Below are 17,992 nucleotides of genomic sequence, written 5' to 3' on the forward strand. Positions count from 1 at the left end.
GTGTTGTACCAAATCAATTTGAAATTTTGTAGGTACAAAGTCTTTATCTCTCCATACTCTAACTCATGTTCACTGAATTTGAAGTTCCACCTTCACTAAATATTCGTAGGGATTTAAATGTTAATATACATCATCAATGGTGAAAACTGAAAGCATTTCTGCTAAGATCAGGAACAAACTAAGGATGACCAGTTTCCACACTGTGACTCAACATAGTTTGGAAAGTCCTAGTCATGGCAATCAGAGAAGAAAAAGAAATAAAAAATATCCAACTTGGAAAAAAAGAAGTAAAACTGGAGTTCCCATCATGGCACAGTGGTTAACGATCTGACTAGGAACCATGAGGTTGCGGGTTTGGTCTCTGCCCTTGCTCAGAGGGTTAATGATCCGGCTTTGCCGTGAGCTGTGGTGTAGGTTGCAGACACTGCTTGGATCCCGTGTTGCTGTGGCTCTGGTGTAGGCCGGAGACTACAGCTCCGATTAGACCCCTAGCCTGGGAACCTCCATATGCCGTGGGAGAAGCCCAAAAAATAGCTAAAAGACAAAAAAAAAAAAAAAAAAAAAAAAAGTAAAACTATCACTGTTTGCGGATGACATGATACTATACATAGAAAATCCTAAAGACACTATCAGAAAACTGCTAAGAGCTTATCACAAAGTTTCAAGATACAAAATTAATATGCATAAATCTACTGCATTTTTATATAGTAATAATGGAAGATCAGAAAGAGAAATTATGGAAACAATCCCATTTACCATCACCTCACAAAGAATAAATAACTAGGAATAAATCTATACAGAGAGACAAAAACCTGAAATCTGAAGATTATAAGACACTGACAAAAGAGATCAAAGGTGATAACAAACAGGTGGAAAGAAATGCTCTTGGCTTGGAAGAATCAATATTGTCAAAATGACTGTACTAACCAAGGCAATCTATGGATTCAATGCAATCCCTATCAAATTACCAAGGACATTCTTCACAGAACTATTCAGAAGAGAATATTTTTAAAATTGTATAGAAACACAAAAGACCCCAAATAGCTCAAGCAATATTGAGAAAGAAAAACAGAACTGGAGGAATTGAGCTTCCTGACTTCAGATAATACTACAAAGGTACAATTATCAAAGCAATATGGTACTGGCACAAAAATAGACATAAAGCTCAATGGAACAGAATACAAAGCCCTGAAATAAACCCAAGCACTATGGTCAACTAATCTATGACAAGAGTCAAGAACATACAGTGAAGGAAAGATAGTGTCTTCAGTAAATGATGCTGGTAAAACTGGAAAGCTACATGTAAAATAATTAAATTAGAACATTCTCTAACACCATACACAAAATTAAACTCAAAAGATATTAAAAGATCTAAATGTATATATATACCACATCGTCCTAATCCAATCATCTGTCGATGGACATTTGGGTTGTTTCCATCTCTTGGCTATTGTGAATAGAGTTGCATTGAACATGTGGGTGCATGTGTCTTTTTTAAGGAAAGTTTTGTCTGGATATATGCCAAAGAGTGGGATTGCTGCATCATATCATAGTTCTATGTATAGATTTTTAAGGTACCTCCATACTGTTCTCCATAGTGGTTGTACCAGCTTACATTCCCACCAACAGTATAGGAGGGTTCTCTTTTCTCCACACCTCCTCCAGCACTTGTTATTTGTGGACTTATTAATGATAGCCATTCTGACTGGTATGAGGTGGTATCTCATGGTAGTCGTGAACCTTTCCACAAAAAAGAAAATCAAGGACTTGGAGAATAGACTTGTGGCTGCCCCAGGGGAGGGGGAGGGAGTGGGATGGATTGGGAGCTTGGGGTTACCAGATGCAAACTACTGCTTTTTGAATGTATTAACAATGAGATCTGCTATGTAGCACTGAAAACTATGTCTAGATACTTATGAAGAAGCATGGTAATGGGAGAAAAGAGTATGTATACATGTATGTGTAACTGGATCCCCATGCTGTACAGTGGAAAAAAAATTGTGTTGGGGAAATAACAATAAAAACAAACAAACAAACAAAAAACAAACAAAAAAAGATCTAAATGTAAGACCAAATACTATAAAAATACTAGAGGAAAACAGAGGCTGAATACTCTTTGACATAAATCACAACAATATGGATGGACTTGTAGATTATCCTACTGAATGAAGTAAGTCAGACAGGGAAAGAGAAATATCATATGAGATCACTTATATGTAGACTCTAATAAAAATGATACAAAATAACTTATTTCAAAAACAAAAAGCCACAGATTTGAAAAGCAATCTTATGGTTATCATAGGTGAAACTGTTGGGAGGAGGAAAGTTTTGGGAGAGTGGGAATAATGTGCACACTACTGTATAAAATAGATGATCAACGAGAACCTAGTGTATAGCACAGGAAAGTCTATTCAGTAGTTTGTAATAACATGTATGGGGAAAAAACAATGGATATATTTATATGCATGACTGATTTACTTTACAACTGAAACTGATACTAAATTGTAACTATATTCCAATATAATTAAATCTTTTAAAACCTGTAATTGTGGGAGTTCCTGTCGTGGCTCAGCAAGTTAAGAATCTGACAAGTATCCTTGAGGATGCAGGATCAATCCCTGGCCTCTCCTAGTGGGTTAAGGATCCTGTGTTGTGTTGTGAGCTATGGTGTAGGTTGCAGATGCAGCTTAGATCATGCGTTGCTGTGGCTGTGGTGTAGGCCTGCAGCTGTTGCTCCAATTCAACCCCTAGCCTGGGAATTTTCCTAAAAAGCAAAACTAAATAAAGAAATAAATGAACAAATAAATAAAATACAAATGTAACTGTGATCAAAGTTGGATTATTTGCATTTATATTTATTGTACCTTTTGCATTGGATATGCTTCTTGAGAAGCATATAGTGCAGAGACAACTATACTTAGTTTTTATAAAACTGAACAGATGGGAATAGTGTAAGGAACTGTGTATTCAATGCCATTAATATTTCAAAATTCACAGATTACCTTTAGTACTTTCTTGCTGTTACTAGAACAACAAATATCTATATACCTGAAATTTTTCCCAAAGTAGTGAATGTACATAGCAAAGGAAGGCCAGTATGTGTAAATAAAACCATTACTTCATTCAAATGTATTGTTTGTTGAAAAAGAAAGAAGAAACAGTTCAGAATTTTCCATCATGCAATATAATTGCAATTATTTGACATTAATTATTCCTCCTGTGTTAACTATTAAGTCCTGGTAGTACTGCTTCTTCATAAGCTTAGATAATTAACATTTATTAACTTTATTTTCTTTTACGTAATTGTCTTCATACATTCTCTTTTCTCTGCATAGAAAATAATCATCCTATAATATACCAGGAAAATGTGTGTTTTTTTCGGATGGTTGCTCAAGTATCACGTCTTTCTGAATTTTTAGACATGATTAATAAAAAAATAATTTTCAAAGGAATTAATGTACTGTTATTTTTTTGAGTGTTCTAGAAGCTACTTGCTTCTTATTTTCCAAGTCAGTTTTAGTCTCTCATGAAAAATACTGATAGACATATTCAGGAGGGAAAGGCTTTGTGTAAAATTAGGAAAAGTTCTTTATATCATAATTCATATGGAAAACATACCTTATAAGTCTCTCTACTGCCAATCATGCTTGGGCTTTTTTTGTGTATGGTATATATACTAATAAAAATAATACGTATTTCATATAATCTACACGTGAGAAAATAAAATTTACTAAATATAGTGAGTAAAAACTTTAAGCCTAAGAAATCATTCAAGAGTAATATGAAAGAAAAGACTATCTCAACAATGAGAGGAGAGGGAGGAATGACTATGCAGCTTCATTAGTCTTATTTCAGAACATAAGGCATGAGATCTTGCAGGGGAATATTTAATTTATAGATGACTTAGAATTTAAACAGCCCACATAACTAAAGTTGCTTCAGGCATTAAACATGTCTGGTCCTTTTCCCACCAATAGGGTTTCAGTGTGCATAAGTAAAATATGAAATAACCTCTCTTTTCTTGTCAGAGGCAATAACTAAATGGAAAGATTCCACTGGAGGCAGGTTTCCACCCTATCTTTGGACAATGATGGTTGAGTGCTCAAAATCACCACTGCCCCCTCACTCACAACATATTCCTGTTACCATAATTCCATAGGAAGTAGCATTCTGCAGTCCAATTCTGATCACATCATTTTTCCATTGATGATTCTTCTGTGACTTCTTGTTGGCTTTGTAACATCCTGTGTTGATGTAATAGAGGCCTATGTCCTATATTAACTTAAACTGGCCTTTTACTAGCTCTCCAAACTCATCTGGAGCTTTCTCCCCATTACCAATATCCAAGAAGAATGATAAAATTTCAGTCCTCAGGAAAGCTCATCCCTTACTTCTTTCTGGAAATTCATATAATGTTATCACTGCTATAAATTTTCTTATTATGGTCTTTCTCCAATTTACCTATCACAAGTAAAATTGGAAGTGAAGTCTTTCTGGACATACTAGATTAGGTTTCCTATTAGATGCTTTCATATCACTTTTACTTCTCCATTAGATAATTGACGTGATCATAATGAAGTAATTAACACTGTAAAATTTCAAATGACTTTGTTCCTGTAATGGGATATGGGCCATGGTAAATATAACCATATTTCTTTTGTCCAGTATTTAGCACACTCTGTCATAGAAAAATTATGTACTGAAATTATATTTAAATGCTTTGTATAAAATGAGCATAATGATATTTCCCTTATGTGATTGTTGTGAGATTAAGTAATAATAAATAAGAAAGCCCACTAATAATTTGACTGGCACTTCATGTACGACCATGTAATTTAAGTTTCACAATAACTGAATATGTCAGGCATTTACTCATTTTCTGAAAATTAAAAGTTAATGTATCTCACATGGTTTTGTAACTATTTCAAGGTCATAAAACTAGTACATTTCAATTTCATTCTATAGTATGTACTCTTTATATCATTAATAATCATACCATTTTTTCCATTCCTCCATTTCAGGAGTTATTCTTGACTTGTAAACAGAATCCCCCTTGTTAGAGTATTTTCTTCATTACAGTGACCATCAGTCCGTTAGCTTTTCTCAATGTCTGACATTATTGCTAAATCCTGTATTAATGAATTCTGTATTATTTGGAAATTAATCCATAGAACTTTGCTTAGATTTCTGCAACTTATCAGGAAATCATGGAAAAATAATAAAATATTTATCAACCATTCCTTGTAACAGTGGCACTAAATGTGTCTTCTCTTTAACATCATTTAAACATTTATAAGCTAAAACTTTGTATTAACTGTATAAACATATTTTAAACATATTATCATGTTATTTATTGGTGATAATTAGAGGTTTTGGTAATACACCCAGCTTGGGCTTTACAGGAAAACCAGATATCAAATTCACCAATGAATCCTAATCATATATAATTAAGTCAAACACAGTACTTTTCTGCATGTCTGTGTTCATGAATTTTATTTTTTGTTTTATAGCTTCTTTATAGATAATTAAAGTAGATAGAAACTGTGAAGTAAGTCGGAAAGAGAAAGACAAATACCATATGATATCACTTATATCTGGAATCTAATATACGGCACAAATGAAACTTTCCACAGAAGAAATCATGGACTTTGAGAATAGATTCGAGGTTGCCAAGGGGGAGGCGGAGGGAGTGGGATAGATTGGGAACTTGGGGTTGATAGATGTAGACTATCGCCTTTGGAATAGATAAGCAATGAGATCCTGTTGTGTAGCACTAGGAACTATGTATGGTCACTTATGATAGAGCATGATAATGTGAGAAAAAAGAATCTAAACATTTATGTGTAACTGGGTCACCATGCTGTACAGTAGAAAATTGACATAACACTGTAAACCAGCTATAATGAAAAAAATAAAAATCATTATATTAAAAAAATGTGTTTGACTATTAAACAAAGTATTTATGGATAAGTATGAAAATATATATCAGTAATGAAAAAGTAGTCAAGGCAAGTTTTTTTCTTTTGTAAAAAATGCCTTTAGGATTTTAATTAAAAGTGGTTTGCATCCCAAATAACTTTAATTCAAAATCTGAAAAAGAACTTCAAAAGAAAATCAAACATTTTGGCTTGTAACTAGATACAAAAAAAAATAGTTATTTCTGTTTATTGCTAACTCAGTGTTCCACTCCTCTTTATTGAATGAATGCAAGCCTCAAAATAATAAATAGGATACAGAAACATTTTGAAAAAAAAATGATATTAGTATAAGTGGTTTATGTAGAGGAAAGAATCTTACATTTGGAGGTAAGAGGCTGTAGACATAAATTACACATATAATGCTTGAGAAAGCACTTATATCTTAGCCTCAATATGTACATTTATATTTATGTGCTGAGGAGTAAGTATTCTTAGTTGTTTTTCAATAAACCAAATTACAGTGCATGTTCCAGTGTATAAATAAATAAACTTAAAAAATACATCTCAGGTTGTTCCCGTCGTGGCTCAGTGGTTAACGAATCCAACTAGGAACCATGAGGTTGCGGTTCGGTCCCTGCCCTTGCTCAGTGGGTTAACAATCCGGCGTTGCTATGAGCTGTGGTGTAGGTTGCAGACGCGGCTCGGATCCCGCGTTGCTGTGGCTCTGGCGTAGGCTGGTGGCTGCAGCTCCGATTGGACCCCTAGCCTGGGAACCTCCATATGCTGCGGGAGCGGCCCAAGAAATAGCAAAAAGACCAAAAAAAAAAAAAAAAAAAAAAAAAGAAAAAAAGATAATCAAAATATAGCCTGAAGTTACTGCAGCTGGTAAAGAGAAAGGAGAAAAAATGTCTTCTTCTATGAAAGGGAGAGTAACCTGTTCTAGACCATTATATCAGGATGAGAGCAGGACTACTGCCTAAGCCCATCCTTAGATCCAGGTTATAAACCTTAGAGAATACTCTTTTCAGCATCACCATAAGAGAAAAAGAAGAAAAAAAGGGATCTTGTGTTGCAAGACATGTTTTTATAATATTTCCTTAGCCCTTTTGCTGAAAACTCCATCTTGTCCTTCGTTACTTTAGCCCACCTTCCTGCTTGAAATACAGTCACAGTGCTGGTGAATGACTTAAGTTTAAGAACAAAGACCTAAGGGCATGGGTTATTCGCGGGGTCAGCTGAATGAGGACATGATACAATGGTCTAGGCTCCAGACCTGTGCAGATTGGCACACCATTTGCACAAGCATGATATGTCCTCTAAAGAATAAGAGAAAGAGAAACCTCATGGCCAAGTGGTTTATGAGTGGTCGTTAACAGAATATGCATTAGAAAACAGAACCAAGGTGCAAATCTAGGCACACAGGGTGGCCACAAATAGGCATGCCCTTTGTGGAAGCACAGTGAGGATTCTCTGAAATGCTGTGCATAGATAGCTAACTCAAATGCTAATGATTCTCAAATGCCTATAGTTTAGAGTAAAAAGTTTAACCATCTACCAGCTAAGTGACTTTTAAAATAATAATTAAAAAAACCTATATCCTGCACCTACAACCCTCTTTTCGCTTGACATAATCCTCAAGAGCACAATGAAAGCAGTGTGGTTTCTTGAGGCAGGGCTCTTGGTCCCTGAGACCTTGTGTTCCCCAATTCCTACCTTTACTTAAGATTAAATATCTCTGTGTCTTGTTTTATGGTAACTTTTTTTTCAAGTTCCATAGCACCTGTTCTTCAGCCCCATCCTGCTGAGCTGGTCTAGGCAGATAGGGAGGAAAGAGGAGGGGAAGGGAAGAAAGGGAAAAAAGGAAGGAAGTCTCCAAATAATAAATGTATTTAAAATGAGGAACAAAATAATCTTTATGGCACTATAGTAATTATTGCTGTTGCCAGAGTTCCCACTGTGGCTCAGTGGGTTAAAAACATGACAGTGTCTGCAGGAGGATTTGGGGGTTCAATCCCTGTCCTGGCTCAGTGGGTTACAGATCCAGCATTGCCACAAGCTATGGCAGAGACTGCAAATGCAGTTCTGATTTGACCCCTTCCCTGGGAACTTCCATGTGCTGCAGGTGTAGCCTTAAAAAAAAAAAAAAAAAAAAAAAAAAAAAATGCCCTTGGCAAGATCCACTGATATGTGGTTAAATTGGTCACATTTAAGAAGAAAAAGAATAGTTGCAGAACCTCATATTGCATCTCCCAAATATTTCTTAATCACTGTATTGGTTTTAACAAATATCCATTAAATTTTCAATAGTCTTCCCTGTTGGAGATGAAGCTTATTTTTTTCTCCCCCATGAGTGTAGCTCAGGCTTAGTGACTCATTTCTAATGAATAGAATATGGAAAGCAAAAGAGGATAAGTTTACTGTAAAGATATTTGTTAAATACATCCTTAACCAACTGATCAATATTAACATCACTAGTAATAAACCATGTTGCTGTCATGTACACACTATTATGATATGGTGAGAACATACTTCATCTCTGTGTTATTCTTCCACAAATCCATAACCCTGGTCTTTTCATGACTATGAAAAATGTAACAATGCTGAACTATCTCTATTCTTCCCCAAATGCTGAATCTTAGACTTTACATGACTAAGAAAAACATAAATGCAAGACTGAACTGAGAGATATTCTGTGAAATACCTGACCAATGTTCTTCTAACTTGTAATGGTCATGAAAAACATAGAAGGGCTGAAAAAACTTTCAGAGATTGAAAGAGAATAAGGGGACATTACTAAATGAAATTGGTGTCTTCAACTGGATGCTTGAACAAAAATAAAAATCAAAGGGTCATTATTGGGAAAATTGTGAAATCTGAATATGTTGGTGGTTTAGTTAACAATATTGTAGCCACACTAAATATTTAGTTTTTACAGTGTATCAGGATTATGTGGGAAGCTAACATTAGGGGAAGATGGGATGAGGGTTTATAAGAACTCTGTTATCTTTGCAGATTTCCTGTTAGTCTAAAATTATTTTCAAGTAAAATATTTAAATTATAAAAATATTTCAAACTTTATATATTTTATATTATTAAAATATTATAATTTAATAATTATTAGATATGTCAAATTAAATATTTAAATAATGTGCCTTATTTTTGTCTTTTTATTGAAGTATAGTTGATTTACAATATTGTATGAGTTTTAGTTATATAGCATAGTGATTCAGTATTTTTACAGTTTATACTCCATTAAAATTTATTACTAAGTAATGGCCGTAATCCCTATCCTATACAATATATATTTATCACTTATCTATTTCATACACAGTACTTTCTGTCTCTTAATTTCATATCCTTAATGTGCCCTTCACCACTTCCCTCTCCCCACTGGCAACAACCTGTTTGCTTTCTATATTTATGAATTCATTTCTGTTTTGCTATATACATTTGTTTGTATTTTTTTTAATTTCTTTCTTTTTTTTTTTTTTTTTTTTTGGCTTTTCTGCCTTTTAGGGCCACAAAATTTCCCAGGCTAGGGGTCGAATCATAGCTGCTACTGCTGGTCTATGCTACAGACACAGCAGTACGGTATCCAAGCCGTGTCTGTGACTTAACATTGTAGCTCAAGGCAATGCCAGATCCTTAACCCACAGAGCAAGGCTAGGGATTGAACCCTCATCTGCATGAACACTAGTTGGCTTCATTACCGCTGAGACACAGTGAAAACTCCCGTATTAATTTTTAGAGTTTACATATAAGTAATTTTTTAGAAAATGTATGAGTATAGACTTTCAATGGTAGCAATAAATATGTAAGTCATGAGTGAATGACTCTTGTGAAATTAAACTGTCTGCTGCTACTGACACCTCCAAATATTTTTACTTTATTTTCTTCTTCTTTTATGGGAGATTTTTATGCCATTCCTTGAGAAATTTAGAAAAAAATATTGGGGGAAGAAGGATTTAAAGGGAATATATAAAACTACAAAACAAATCTGCTAGAAAAAATTCATTTTAATATTTTGGGAAGGAATAAAACTCATTAAATCCAAATGTGCTATAATTTGCAAGAAGTAAATAAAATACAGAGCATAGGTCTCTATTTTTAAGATAATGAGCATAAAGTGTATAAATATTAATGGTGAATTAAGATCTTTTTTGGAATTCCATAAAATTACTAATATTAACAATAAGTTTTAAAATTTTGAAATGCACTTAAACATATGCTAGAAAAAAAGTTACTTTTTTAAGGAATTACTATTTTTTTATTTTTTATTGAAGTGTAGTTGATGTATAATGTTTTGCCAGTTTCTGTTGTACAACCAGTGACCCAGTCATACATATACAAACATTCTCTTTCTTATATTATCATCCATAATGATTTATCCAAAGAGACTGGATATAGTTCCCGGTGCTATACAGTAGGACCTCATTGCTTATCCATTCTAAATGTAATAGTTTGCATCTACTAACCCCAAACTCCCAGTCCATCTCCCTCTCTCCTCACTCCGCCTTGGCCAACCATAAGTCTGTTCTCTATGTCCCTGAGTTTGTGTGTGTTTTGTAGGTAGGTTCAATTATGCCATATTTTAGATTCTAGCTATAAGTGATATCATATGATATTTGTGTTTCTTTTTCTGACTACTTTACTAAGTATGAGAATCTTTAGTTGCATCCATGTTGCTGCAGATAGCATTATTTCATTCTTTTGTGTGGCTGAGTAGTATTCTGTTGTATATATGTACCACTTCTTAATCTATTCATCTGTTGATGGACATTTAGTTTGTTTCTATAACTTGGCTATTGTGCATAGTGCTGCTGTGAACATAAGAGTGCATATTGTCTGGATATATGCCAAGGAAAAGGATTGCTGGATAATATGTAGTTTTATATTTAGTTGTCTAAGGAACCTCCATATTGTTTTCCATATCAGTTTACATTCCGACCAACAGTATAGGAGGGTTCCATTTTCTCCATACCCTCTCTGGCATTTGTTATTTGTACACCACTTATGGCCATTCTGACTGGTATGAGATTTTACTTCATTGTAGTATTAATTTACATTTATCTAATAATGATGTTGAACTTTTTTTTTTTTTTTTCATGTTCCCACTGGCCATCCATATGTTGTTTTTGGAGAAGTGTCCATTTAGGTCTTCTGACCATTTTTTGATTGAGTTGTTTGTTTTATTGTTGTTGTTGAGTTGTATTAATTTGTTTATGTATTTTGGAGATTAAGCCCTTGACAGTTGCATAGTTTGCAACTATTTTCTCACATTTCATGAGTTGCCTTTTATTTTTAATGTTTCCTTGGTTGTGCAAAAGCTTGTCAGTTTGATTAGATCCAATTGGTTTATTTTTGTTTTTATTTCTATTCCTTGGGAGACTAACATAAGAAAATATTTGTAAGGTGAATGTCAGAGAATGATGTAACTGTTCCCTTCTAGGACTTTTATGGTGGCTTCTCTATGTTTAAGTCTTTAAGCCATTTTAATTTTATTTTTGTACATGGTGTGAAGGTGTGTTCGAGTTTCATTGATTTACATGCAGCTGTCCAGTTTTCCCAGCACCACTTCCCAAAGAGACTATCTTTCCCATTTTATATTCTTGCCTCCTTTGTGGAGACTAATTGACCTCAAGTGTCTGAGTTTATTTCTGGGCTCTCTATTCTGTCCCATTGGTTTTTATACCAGTACCATATCATCTTGATTACTGTAGCTTTGTAATATTTTCTGAAGTCTGGGGGAGTTATGCCTCCTACTTGCTTTTTTTTCCCCCTTCAGGATTGCTTTGGCAATTCTAGGTCTTTTTTTATAGTTCCATATAAATTTTTGGATTGTTTGTTCTAGTTTTGTGAAAAATGTCATGGGTAATTTGATAGGGATCACATTAAATCTGTAGATTGCTTTAAGTAGTATGGCCATATTAACAATATCAATTCTTCCAACCCAGGAGCATGGGATATCTTTCCATTTCTTTGAATCCTCTTTCATTTCCTTTATTAATGTTTTATAGTTCTCAGAGTATGTCTTTCACCTCTTTGGTCAGGTTTATTCCCAGGTATAATTTTTTGATACAAATTTAAAAAGTATTGTATTTTTTGTATTCCTTTTCTAATATTTTATTTTTCGTACACAGAAATACAACTGATTTCTGAATGTTAATCTTGTTTTCCTGCTACGTTACTATGTTTATCAGTTTAGATAACTTTTTTGTGGAATCCTTAGGGTTTTCTATATAAAGTATCATTTCATCTGCATATAGTGACAATTTTACCTCATCTCTTCCAATTTGGATATTATTTATTTATTTATTTATTGTCTGATTTCTCTGCCTAGGACTTCTACTACTTTGTTGAGTAAAAATGGTGAGTGTGAACATTCTTGTTTCAGATTTTAGAGGGAAGGTTTTCAGATTTTCTCCACTGAGTATTATATTGACTATAGGTTTGTCCTAAATGGCTTTTATTAAATTGAAGTATATTCTTTCTATACCCACTTTGGTAGAACTGCTTTCTTTTTTTTTTTTTTTTTTTTTTTTGAACTGCTTTCTTAATTAGCAACTGAAGTAGTGGTGTAAGATAAATAGCAACAATCACCTTTATGCTCCTAGCATCTGAAAATCAAATGTATTATGATATATTATTTAAATAAAATATATACTTCTGATTTTATTTTGAAATTAAATCTTCCTCTTTGATAATGTTTTTAAAGTCATGGGGAAAATATCCAAAATCTCTAAACATTCTCAAGTGTAATCTGACATCTTCATATACCTTGCACAGTGTCGTAATTTCACTTGTTTGTCCCTGATAATCATAGTTGACTTTGAGGTGTTCATTCTGAAGTTCTTCAAAAGCATTATCTATATGTGTTAGGAAAAAATAAATATAAACCTCATATTTCAGATATATTTTTGACTTAGGGTAAAATTTACTGAACCTCATAATTGTATTTAAAGTTTGAAACTGGATTTATATTAGATCACATTAATGCATTTAAAGGACTCTATGATATTCTTTTAGCCCATGAACAAAATGATTTTATCTTAACTATGCACTGTTAATTTCATTGCAGTGATTAATAAACCCTGTCACTATGCATTTATAAACCTGCTATTCCAGGGTTGCATTTATTGCTTTCCTTTTTTTCAAAGTGCTTTTTCATAGAAGCAGTTTAACAAATGTTAAATTTCAAAGACAGATAATAGATAACTACAGACATTTAAATGATGGATGCTAATTTGATCTTTCTGAAACGTCAGGTAAATTAAGGTCATGTCTGTAGAAGACAGTCATTGTAAACTAAGTTTTATTGTTAGATAATAAATATATCTCCCTTCTTACATCCTACCCATACAGTTATCTACTTGGAATTTAATGTGGTTTTTAAATAAGCATTAGATATGACTAAATAGTTCTCATTACTCATCAGCATAGGTTTGAAATAAACAACTAAAATGTTCTAAAATAATAGAATGATATATAATAACCTCACAACAACACACATAGTTCAAGAAATTATATTAGTTTTTCCAGTTAAGCTATAAGGAAAGTTTGGCATAAAGAAATTTAGCAACCTGGCAAAAGTGCTGAAATTTGTCTTCTAATCAATTCCAGTGCCAAACTCTTCACACATAAACTAAACTGAAAAAATTTTATCAATTTTATATGAATATAATCATACTGATATGCAACTAAGAAGTTGTGTTTGTAATTGGTCATCAACAGCCTTTGTATAATTAGTAATTATCAATTTCTCAGAGGTTTACCACTCTATTGGGGCTTAATTCGAGACAAAATTGAAGTATATGCTCTGTGTTTAAGAAAAAAAGTATATGTGCTAAGCTCATATTAATAAAATAAAATTGAAAATAATTTTTAAAAATACTTTCCAGTCATATTCTGTTATATGTCAATTCATATCCAAAATTTTAAATGACATTTTAAAGTCAATATTTGCTTTCAGTGAGAAGTTCCCACTGTGGCGCAGTGGGATAAGAATCCAACAGCACCTGCTCAAGTCAGTGCTGAGACACAGGTTCAGTTCTGGGCCCAGTGCAGGGGGTTAAAAGATCCAGCATTGCCACAGATGTGGCATAAATCACAGCTGTGGCTTGGATTCAGTAGCTGACCTAGGAACCTCTAAATGCTGTGGATGAGACCATAAAAAAATCGCTTTCAGTGAGAGGGATGAATTTGAAATTTAATATTTTTTCGTTCTCATATCGAGTTGTTGCAGCATTTTTTTTTAAAATCACCATCCTTTCTTCATTGGATTAAGTTGGCATTTTTGTCAAAATTCAATTCGCTATGATGTCTGACTAATTCAAATCTAATTATTAAATATTTTCTTTTTTAACCTGTCTTGAGTATAAAGTCTAAGAATGTACTTTGCTGAGACCAGCTCAGCAGGATGGGGCTGAAGAACGGGTGCTATGGAACTTGAAAAAAAAGTTACCATAAAACAAGACACAGAGACATTTATCTTAAGTAAAGGTGGGAACCGGGGGTCTCAAGGTCTCATGGACCAAGAGCCCTGCCTCAAGAAACCACACTGCTTTCATTGTGCTCTTGAGGATTATGTCAAGCGAAAAGGGGGTTGTAGGTGCAGGATATGGGTTTTTTTAATTATTATTTTAAAAGTCACTTAGCTGGTAGATGGTTAAACTTTTTACTCTAAACTATAGGCATTTGAGAATCATTAGCATTTGAGTTAGCTATCTATGCATAGCATTTCAGAGAATCCTCACTGTGCTTCCACAAAGGGCATGCCTATTTGTGGCCACCCTGTGTGCCTAGATTTGCACCTTGGTTCTGTTTTCTAATGCATATTCTGTTAACGACCACTCATAAACCACTTGGCCATGAGGTTTCTCTTTCTCTTATTCTTTAGAGGACATATCATGCTTCTGCACAGGTCTGGCGCCTAGACCATTGTATCATGTCCTCATTCAGCTGACCCCGCGAATAACCCATGCCCTTAGGTCTTTGTTCTTAAGCTTAAGTCATTCACCAGCACTGTGACTGTATTTCAAGCAGGAAGGTGGGCTAAAGTAAAGAAGGACAAGATGGAGTTTTCAGCAAAGAGGCTAAGGAAATATTATAAAAACATGTCTCGCAACAGTACTTATAATTTAAAGCAGTTCTGTCTATCTATCTATCTATCTATCTATAATTATTTTGCTCCTTATTTGACCAAGGAAAATAGACACAATATTTAAAGATGGAAGAAAATAATCAAGCTGGTGAAAATTATTTAGAAATAGAAGGATATAGAAAGATGAAAAATAGGCAAGTATAGTTTCAAAAGACAATTGATGAAAGGATAAAGCCAAAGGAAAATGTTATAATTCTGATAGTTACAATAAATCTATAGTAAAATAAATAGTTGTACTGCTCACCCATAAAACCGGCTAACATTTAAAAAATTTTTAAACTATCCACTACTGCCAAGCAGTTGAGTAAATTAGGGCTGATATGCAAATACTGTTGGAACTGTAACTTCCTACAATCTGCTGGGATAACTTGGCCACATCCATTTATACAAATATATAAACCCCAAGCGAGTGTATTATTAAAAAAGACCTATATATAAGGATTCATATTCAAATATGCTTACTTTCTGTACCAGCCCTCTAAAAAATCAAATCAATGTGTACAAATGGAAACTACTTATATGTCTATCAAAAGAAGTGTAGTTAGATATATTGTATATTTATATTACTGAACAAAATGTTACTAAAAATAATTATTTCAATCTACACTTAGTGACTTAAAGGTACATCCAAGATGTTTTCCTAATTGGAAATAGGTGCAGAATGTTGTTGATTTTAATTTTGTAGAAGTAATGTAAGGAATACAGATAGATTATATCTATCAGTCGATCAAGTGATCGATCGATTGATAGATATGCACAGAGAAAGAGAGTTTTTTTGAACATTGAGAAAAAGTAAGTATATTCACCAGGCTATTTCAAATGAAAATGAAATTCAGAGAAGAGAGTGTTGTAAAAAGAGAAAGATACTAAAGCTCCGAGAAGGCCCCCAAATCTTCATTATGTGAACCCACTTTGTAACTACACACATACTTTTTAGTATGAAACAATTAGCCTTATTAAATGATAAATTCTATACATTGATATCCATGATGCAACAGTTATTCATTGATAGTATGACCACCTAACTTATTTCAATCTCTTCCCCTTTCCTATCACCATATTGGTCATCTTTCTAATATTCTGTTTTAACTCTTCAGATCTCTCCTTTCAAATATTCTTCTCTTTACCACTTTCAGTTAGAAAATATGTCATCAATTGTTATACTACACCTGAAATCTTGATATTCATCTACTTATAATGTGACTTCTTGTGCCTATCCTACCAGAACAGTAAGCCCTTACTCCAGTGTTCTACTCCCAAAATATTTTCAATGTTTTAAAATACTATAAAATCATGTTCTCTGGGTCATTCACTTCTGCATTTCCATGATAGTCTTCAGGTAAAACCCAAATATCTGGTTAAATCCAGCAACCCACCTTCTCTACACCATCATACAAGTACCTGACCAGGGATACAAACAAACCTGCAAATTTGTTGAACAGTTTCACTTTAAATTCAGGCCTAAGTGGACATAAAAAATGCTCTTGAACAATGTTTCTCAATATTTAATATAGCTTTGATAATAGGTTTTTCATGCTAGAAATGAATGCACCAATGTATAAGGAATATTTATTGAACTGATAATATTATGTGAGTTGGAAAACACCTTCTCTTGATTGAATCAAGGTTAAAGAAAATTAACTATAACCAGCATTATGTGCAACATTATTTGAAATATTTATTATTGTTGTACTGACTATGAGGTTTTAAATTCATCATTCCAAGGTGAGTATTGACTCTATGTTTAGGTAACCATGCATTTGTTGTTATATTTTATAATAATTTCCCTGTAGGATAAAGTAATTATTAAAATGGAGCAAGAGAGCTAAGAAACAACAATTCACAATGCAATGGACTTAAACTTGTGGAATTATTTGAAAGTCAATAATGGCCTTTCATTTACTGTAGCAAGTTTGTAATGTAATCATTGTGTGTGTGTGTGTGTGTGTGTGTGTGTGTGTGTGTGTGTGTGTGTGTGTGTGTTTCAGAGAAATCCTCTGAAATTATAAGTAACTTCAAACTTCCTTTAATTTCTCATCTTTTAGTCACAGGTATTATATTAGTAGTGTAGGAGAAAATGTCCCAATAAAAATGTAGAAAGGAGAGACCCTGGCCATGATGACTAAGCAAAGTCTAGCCAACTGTTCCAACCACCCCTCCCCCACACATCTGCTTCTGTAAATTTGTTTCCGCATCTACTACCTTGCCTGACGTCACTCCAGTCCAACTAGCCAAGCATGGACCCGGAAGACGTAGCCCATAAAAGCCTTGTGAAACCCTTCTTCCGGCTCAGACTCTGGAGAGCGATCTCGTCTGAGCCGGCCGGCGTAATAAACCTGAGTTCTCCAACTCTCCGAGTGCTCGCTTGATTTCTCGCCAGGTAAAAGTGCTGATCCACTACGGCCACACCGGGTAAAAGTGCTGATCCACTACGGCCACAGAGCTGCTGGAGCTGGTACGCTACAGCCATGGGGCAGTCGCCAGAGCTGATACGCTGCAGCACAGGGCTGCTGGGTATCTGCCGTAACAGTAGTAGCTTCAAATTTCTAAACTTTAATCTTCCCTTGAAGATAGATGCCATTTCTTTTCACCTATCTCATATTCTTTCTTCTTATTATTACATTAGCATCACAAGGAAATCTAGAGATCTTCAAAGAAAAGGACCTTGTAAATAAGACACTTTGTAACATTCAAGGCTTTATGTAGACAACACTTACACAAATGAGATAGGTAATCTTTGGTCTGTTTCCTTTTCTCCCTTTATGTAATATTAACTCTGAAAGAGCCTCCTCAGATATCGGTGATTTCACTTGTCTCTTAAAAGCAAATTTTTGTTTTTATAAAGAATGTTTTAAAAATATATATTAACTGTTAAATGTTTCTCAATATAAGTATGTATTTTAAATAGGGAAGC

The sequence above is a fragment of the Sus scrofa genome, chromosome 16, assembly GCF_054392235.1.
Source record: "Sus scrofa isolate SSC_HxYL_T2T_F1_AM1 chromosome 16, Sscrofa_HxYL_maternal_Yorkshire_Landrace_v2.0, whole genome shotgun sequence".
In the NCBI taxonomy this organism is placed as follows: domain Eukaryota; kingdom Metazoa; phylum Chordata; class Mammalia; order Artiodactyla; family Suidae; genus Sus; species Sus scrofa.